This window comes from Chroicocephalus ridibundus, chromosome 20 (genome assembly GCF_963924245.1).
Source record: "Chroicocephalus ridibundus chromosome 20, bChrRid1.1, whole genome shotgun sequence".
NCBI classification, from domain to species: Eukaryota; Metazoa; Chordata; class Aves; order Charadriiformes; family Laridae; genus Chroicocephalus; species Chroicocephalus ridibundus.
In genome coordinates, this window is record NC_086303.1 from 5044884 (window position 1) to 5052135 (window position 7252).

The 7252-nt window shown below is 59.9% G+C and overlaps 1 protein-coding gene across 2 annotated transcripts in view; it reads right to left on the reverse strand.

Annotated features, from left to right (window-relative positions):
- BLACAT1 (BLACAT1 overlapping LEMD1 locus) overlaps positions 1-6978 on the reverse strand; it is a 35949-nt gene extending 28971 nt beyond the window's left edge. The window contains exon 1 of one of the 2 annotated variants that reach the window (XM_063356423.1): positions 6705-6978. The gene's annotated coding sequence lies outside the window, so the exon portion shown is untranslated. The remainder of the gene's footprint in view (positions 1-6704) is intronic. The other variant, XM_063356424.1, reaches the window with a different exon arrangement.
- Between the last annotated feature and the right edge of the window lie 274 nt (positions 6979-7252).

Sequence of the window (7252 nt, forward strand, 5' to 3'; positions counted from 1 at the left end):
TGGGACAAGGGAAGGCAGAGAGCCATCAGGATGGAAAGAATTAAAAAAAACAGCAAGAGAGGTGGAAATTAGATAAGGCACAGAGCGAGGCATGGAGGACCGCGGAGCATCCCTCCAGGATGCGGTGAATAATTTTCCCCTTCCCCAAAGCACTGTGGCGAGGGGATGGGATCATCCGTCTTCATTACTTCACCAGAATAGGCTCTGTCAGGTTACACTGTAAAACGAATCAATATTCCCCGCGGCCTCGCTGGCCGCAGCTCCCGCCACGCCGGCACACCGGGCTGCGTGCCGCACACGCGTGCTGGCACCCGCGGGCACCGCTCCCCGGGCAGCACGGCTCCCACGCTGCTGGGGGAGGCAGAGACACGCAATTATGGCCACACACTGTCCACACACGCGGGGCGATTTTTTTAAAGGAGTTCACGCTCTTTCTTACCCACCTACCCAGGTATTTTACTTTCCCCTTGCCATAATATCCCGGCACCTGGCTGCTTATTTTGTGTAGACAACTGAACAAACCACCTGCAACGAAACCCCACAGAAGCGCGTCTATTCAGGGAGAAAAACCGGCACGGAAAGCCTTGTTTGCCCAGTTGCAATCCCGCGACCCCATTTAGCTTGCAGACCCAACGCACACGCAGTGTCCTGGGGCCCGTGCACAGAGCGAGGCACCTCGCAGGGACGTTCCCCCGGGGCCGAGAGGAGAGAAGGGGCTGTGCTATGAACACTGCTCGGCTCCTCGACGAAGTTTGGACCAGCCGGGCCAAAGTGATCAGTGCACAGCACCTACCCTTGTGCCCAATGCATCCATCCCTTACACCCGTCCCATGCATCCATCCCTCATACCCAGCCCTTGCACCCATCTCTTACACCCAACCCTTGCACCCGTCTCTTACATCCAGCCCTTACACCCAGCCCTCACATCCAGCCCTTATACCCATCTCTTACACCCAGCCCTTACATCTATCCCTTACACCCATCTCTTACGCCCATGCCGCACACCCATCTCTTACACCCACCCCTGACACCCATTCCTCACACCCAGCCCTTACACCCGCCCCTTACACCCATCCCTTACATCCATCCCTCACACCCATCCCACACACCCAGCCCTTACACCCGTCCCTTACACCCATCTCTTACACCCGTCCCTTACACCCATCTCTTACACCCATCTCTTACACCCGTCCCTTACACCCGTCCCTTGCACCCATCTCTTACACCCAGCCCTTACACCCAGCCCTCGCACCCAGCCCAGCCAGGCGTTGCTTCTCCCTGGTGCAAACTCCCCGCAGAGCGCAGGCAGCACTGGAAATGTCTCGTTGCCTCCTGGCCCTGCTCAGTCCGCACGAACAGGGGCAGGGAGTTAATAAACCCGGGAAACAAAGGTCAAGATTCCATCATCGGGTGCTGCTGAGAGCGGAGCAAAGGTGCTAAGGCTTTCCACTGCTCATGGCTGCAAAACGAACAGAGGGGCGCAGGGGACATGCCTGTGGGAGCAGAGCAGGGCGGTGTGCGGTGCAGAGGGGTTCCCCTGATCCGCACCGCCTGGACCAGCTTTTGGGATCAGCCCTTCCCAGGGGAGCACCTGGCTGCACTTAGAAGCCAGGCTCAGCAGCATTCCTGCTGTCCGATTGCTTCCGAGAAACACCGGTGAGAAAACAGACCCCCGGGATGGGAGACCCTCAGGGCAGACAAGACCCTGACCACCACAGGGATCTTTGGATTTTACCGGGGGATGCTGCAAGCAAAGTGTATCGAGGGTCCCCCGTTGGAGGGGACTGCCCAGCAGCAGCCATCCCACACCAACTCATCCCAGCCTCATACCCGGCATGGCCCGGTCCATGCCCACCCTACGGACTGTTCCCGGGGCAGGAGCGGAGGCTCCCTGCTCTGCACCAGCTTCCCGCCGGCTGTTTTCAAGGCAGCGTTGAAAGCCATCACTCCCATCCTGCGCCCAGGCTCCTACCGCGAGCAAAAGTCTCGCCCAAGACAAGACCCATCCATCTTACTCTCAGCTCAGCCGCGTGGCTAAAAATAAGCCAATAAAGTAGCAATCACCTTGGAGCAGCAGCAGCTCTATTAAAGTGGAGCGAGCTGCGGCACCTGCGCCCCGGCACTGTGGCATGAACGAGCCAGAACCCCAGGAGCCTCCACCTGCCCCGCTGCCACGGCACGGCGGCGATGGGACCCGGCACCGCAGCACCCGGTGCTGCCCCACGGCCCTGGCTCTGCCCCACTGGGCTTCTCCAGGGGTGCTCCTCGCTGCCCCACGGCACAGCCATGGCTGCACATGCCAGCATGGGATGAGCCTCCGGCACATCTCCTGCCTGCTGGGAGGAGGAGAGGGGCTTATCCGGCAGCAGAGTGGCAGCGATGGCTTCGCACATCTCCCCTGTCCCAGCAGCTCTCTTGGCCCAAACTGGCCATCGGGGCTCCTCCGCCCTGGCCTCAGGAGCCCCTGCTCCTTGGGGCTGCTCCCGTGCCTCTTCCCGTGCAGATGTTGGCCGAGGGGCAGATGCACCCTCATCAGATGTGCTGGATGTTTGCATCAGTTTCCGTTGCGAGCGCTCATTTGTCATGTAGATCTCCTGGCATTTTTTTAAAGGGTAGATTAATTTAGGGGAGCTCTCAGATCCAATTTCCTCTGGCAATGGCTCTATTAGGCTGTGCACAGCAGAGATACAGGCTCCCGTCCTCCTGCTGCTACTGATGGAATTTGATTCCGCGCTGCCAAATCTGCAGGGCTGCAAACACATTCTCAGTCTTGATTAATGTGAGTAATTTCTGCTTGAAAGAAGGTTGAAATGAGCAGCCAAGGGGAAGCGAACGGTGAGGGTTCCCCCCCACTACCCCTCCTCTTCCCCCATCCCTCACTGCTGTTTGCATTTTACCAGCTCTGGCATGGGCTAACAGATAAACAGAATCGCTGGCCCCGTTTCAAGAGCAGCAGAAGGTGCGGGAGGCGGGGGGCACCTCGGCGCAGGCGGGATGCTGCTGTGCTACGGCTCGGGTAATGCACGGGGCGAGGGACGGGTGAGGGATCGCCCCCCAACCCCCCGTGCCGGGGGGTCCGGCTGTGAGGCACAGGTGGGTGGAAACGTGATGGGAAAAGGGGGTCTGTACATGGGGAGAGGGGACCCCCATGGCTGCGGGGGGCTGGGGGTGCCCTGCCTTTCCCCGTGCAGACACGCCATGGCACAGGGTCCTGCCCTCAGCCCGGGTTTGGGCGCTCCCACTTTGAGGAGCGATGCCGTCAGCGGGGCCGCTCCGAGGCGGAGATGCTGAACATCTCTCCAGTGGGTCCAACCTGCTCCCGGCACGCCAGCCGCTGCCAGACATTCACACCATCGGCTTTTGATTCCTTCAGACACATCACCCGGGGCTCTTGTGGGGACCTGCCATGCCCACACAGCTCTCTGTCTGGTTTTGGGGAGGAAGAACCAGTTGCTCCATACCAACACAGTGAGTACCCCCTGCTCCAGCATCCCTGCGGTGCCCACCACACGAAGACCCTGCCCCGCAGTCAGGGTTTTTGTAGGACACCAATGTAGCACCAGTGACAACAGGAGCTTTTCCCCAGCGAAACCCTGTCCCCACGTCCTCTCCCTCAGGAGCAGTGGTGGCTTTGCATCTCCTTTTCAATTTATTTTTATAAGGAAGGAGGGAGAGAGAGAGAGAGTCACATCCTAATCTGGCAAAATGTCAGGGAGTGATTCAGAGAAGAGGCGAGCAGCAGAGAGAGGCAGCCCACACAGGAGAGTTGTTTCTGATTTCCAAATGTCAGCATGTCCTTTAATTAAATGCTGATTAACAGGGGACGTGCTCCCTTGCGCTGGAACCGGGGCTGCTGCTGGTAACACCGCGCTCCGCAGAGAGCCCGGGCGATGCCGCCGGCCTCTCGTCCCCATGGGATGAGCTGCCTGGTGCCCCTGCCGGAGCCGGGCAGCCTGGCCCCGCGGCTTGGAGGGCACTAAAAGGTGCTGGTTCAGCTGCTGCTCGTCCCAGTCACGGCAGGCAACCCTCTTGCACCCAAATCCCCACTGTCTTGTCCAGCCTCTGAGCTGGGATTGTGCCTGTGATTTTTTTTGTCACCAAGTGGAAGTTGCACCGGATCTAGTGTAGCGAAACTGGATGCAAACCCTGGTGTGGATGCTCTTACTTTAGTCGGAGCAGCTCTTTTCTTCCTTCTGTTTTGTGTACACTTAAGGTGGGCTGCAAAAATGCTGCTGCGTTTGGGATCTCCGAAAACAACTTATGCACCTAATAACGTCCCCGAGCATTATCAGTTACAATGCTTCTCTTTGTCCTCCCGAGCATGCCTTGCCTTTGAAGTCAGCGGGAAGTTATCCCTGGGGCTGGGAGGGCTGGGCTGTGCTCCGGGCTGTGTCCGCCCCGGGGGGGGTGACAAACCCTCCCTGACCCTGGCACTGGGGAGCGGCACCGGCGCAGAGACGGCCAGACTGGAGGGTGGCCAGCGGCTTCGGTCCTGGCTGCCACCCAGCTGCCCCTGCCCGATGCTGTCCCCGAGCCCCGGGGCCAGTCCCCTCCCGTGGGGCAGGGAGGTGGCCCACAGGGAGGTGGCCCACGAGGAGGTGGCCCCCGGGATGGAGCAGGTAAGTGTGGGCAGGAGCGTGCCTCGCTGCACGCTCCCGCAGCCGGTCCTGGCCTGGGCAGCTTTGCACGGGACCTCGCGATGTGCGGACCCTCCTGGTGGACCTCACTCTGTGCCCTGGGACGGGCACACGTGTGCCCAAGCCCAGCTCCGCTCTGGCCCGCGGGACAATTCCCTTTTTTTGTTGTTGTTGTTCTGGGCATTGTAGGGTTAGGGCAGCCCTGCTCCCGGAGCAGCAGATTGCTCAAGACAAAAGGTGTACGTACGTTCTGCTCTGCACCCCACGCGTCTGGCTGACCGTAACAGTGTTCCCGAGCACACAAAAGCTCTCTAGACTGCACAGAAACTTTTACCTCGGGCCGCCTCCTCCAGAGACCCGTCTCACACTGCGTGCATGGAGCAAAGCCTGCCAAGGAGGTTACGGGGCTGAAGTCACATGCCAGACACAGCTTAATCTGAAGAAATACTCTATAATTAAAATCACACTTTTCTGTGCCAGGGGTGAGAGAAAAAAGCTTTTCACGCTTATCCTCCCGTCTCCGCAGCCGCCACTGCTCTGCGCATCCCTCCCAGCGCCTGCAGAAAGCCTTTGCTCCATTTCTGTGTCGCCTCCCAGCAGCCGGTGGGGACAGAGGTGTGGGCCCGGGTGGCCGGAGGCGTGGGCTTGGGTGGCCAGTGGCTCTGGGTGCCACGTTGTCCCCGTGCTATGTGCAGCTCGCAGCAACAAGTGTTTGCTCTCCGGACTCCCACGGCGACGCTGCCTATTCCCAAGCGCCACCTGACGGCATCATCTCCAGAAAGGATTTGTTAGACAATATTTGTACCCGCACAGCCACGGGAACCAGCTCCGGCATCAGGGAGGGTGGAAATGGGAAATGGCTGGCTGGGAACAGCCCTGGTCTCCGCACCCTGCTCCATCCCCGTCCCCGGGATGGGATGGACCAAAGCTGGGTTCAGCAAACTCACACACTGGCTCCTCTCTTCTTCTCAAGGCCACAAAAGTTCTTCCGAGCTGCCCAGGAGGCAGGCAGATCTCTTGGGGAATCCACACAACTCCCCCCTTTTTAATTCTCCTTGACACGCCTGAGAAAACAGCTCTGTGTTTATAAACGTGAGGCCGAATTCCACAGAAATCCTGGGGGCAGCAAGCCCTGAACACCTCCCACACGGCAATGGGAGAGAAGTCCCTTTCTTCTACTGCCAGACAAGGGACTTTGCCGCACCGGTGTCATCTCCACCTCCCTCTGCCTCCCCAGAGAGGTGCCACCTGGACATTTGTCGGGGACCCTCCAGCTGCAAAAGCCAAGCGGCAGGTCGGGACCCTCCCAGCAAAAGGAGAGGGTGTCCCCCGACACAGCGAACGGCAGCCCTGGCTCACACGACCAGCAATAGTGCGTGGAAGGGCATCCTTCACCCCGGCCCTCTCCCTCCCCTCTCCCCACACCAGCGCCTGTGCAGGGCAGGGGCCTTAGGTGAGACGAACGCAGCTCTGGCCCGGGGTCCTCCTTGAGCTCAACACCCCTGGAGAGGGGAGATTAACTCTGCCGATGTCCCTGCTTCACTGCCTCTCCCATCCCCTTCCCGCCCTCCCCTGGGAATCTCACCCTTCTCCGGGAAAGGCACCCATTTCGGGGAGCCCCTGGATGCACCCCGAGCGCCCGCATGCTGAGCAGGGCAGCACCCGGCTCCCCAGGGATGGGTCTTACCCTCCGGGATCCCTGCTCAGCCTCTGGCACAAGCCACCCTGCCAGTGCCCCGGGTCCGTCACCCCCACGGGTACCACCCTCTCTCCTGCCACTCTCCCCACGTCTCACTCAACCTCCGCTCCTGACCCCGGCACACGCGGGAACGCTAAACCCCCCGACATTTAGGCACCCAGATGGAGAGAGACTGCAGCAAAGTGGTTTGTGCTGGGAGGGATGGGGAGAGGACGCCGGGGAAGGGAGGTGGCGGTGGTGGGAAGGGGGAATGAATCATTTTGAGGGAGCCAGATTTCCATATTCCCCCTGCTGGAAAATTAAAGTCTGCTCTGAGTTTGCATCCCAAATGTGATTGCTTTCGGATCCCTGCCTTGGAAGGCACGTACCTCTCTCAGCAGCCGGCCCTGCCAGGATCAGTGTCCATGCTGTCTACCTGTCAGCAGGCTCTTCCTTCTGTTCACGCTGAGCATCATATTTTCTTTGAACACCGAGGTAGTTAAAAGCTGCAACTTAAGGACTCGGGGAAGGGGGGGTGGGGTGGAGGTGGACAGACTCACTGAGCATGAAAAGCAGCTATTGGCTCTGCCTCTCCGGCTGCTCTGCCACTGGGTTGGGCTGAACATGTGTCATCCTTCCCCTCGGTTCCCCTCATTTCCCCGTCACTGTCCTTCCCCGCTCGGTGCCGGGAAGGCGGGGGGACGGAGGCGAGTTATTGCCGGGTTTTGACCCCCGCCTCCCCGGCGATGTGCATCCCACCTGCCCCCTCCCGGGGCCGCTCGGGCAGATGCAAACGCTGCTCGAGACGCCCCGCTCCCTCCCGTGCCGCGCGGCATATGGTGCGTGATTTTTAATTTCCTCGGGACGGCGGCTCGTATGGCGACTGGCAGGTTTCTCATCGCGCTTTAGCAGGCCTTTCATTAACCCCCGGTAGATC